This window comes from Solea senegalensis, linkage group LG1 (assembly GCF_019176455.1).
Source record: "Solea senegalensis isolate Sse05_10M linkage group LG1, IFAPA_SoseM_1, whole genome shotgun sequence".
NCBI lineage: Eukaryota > Metazoa > Chordata > Actinopteri > Pleuronectiformes > Soleidae > Solea > Solea senegalensis.
This window is the reverse complement of record NC_058021.1, coordinates 35,962,056-35,962,388: the sequence shown is the minus strand read 5'-3', so window position 1 is coordinate 35,962,388 and position 333 is coordinate 35,962,056.

Genomic DNA, 333 nt, shown 5'->3' with positions numbered 1-333 from the left:
ATCCACCTGTTCTCAATGTGCTCTCCACATGTTCGTCATGTGTTCTCCACCTGTTCTCCATGTGTTCTCATTTCATTGAGAACATTGTGTATTCATTTCCTGGAGACTTACTCTAACCTTAACCACAATTATACTGGACTAATCCTAACCCTGGCCCTAACCTTACCCTAACCCTAACCTCAACCTAACCTTAAAACATATCGTCACCTTAAAATGTAGTCTTTTATGTTGTGGAGACTTGATTTTTGTCCCCACGAGGAAGACAAGTCCCCATAATGTGACTGTGTAAACAGTTATAGGTCCCCACAACATTAGTAATACCCGCACACAGAC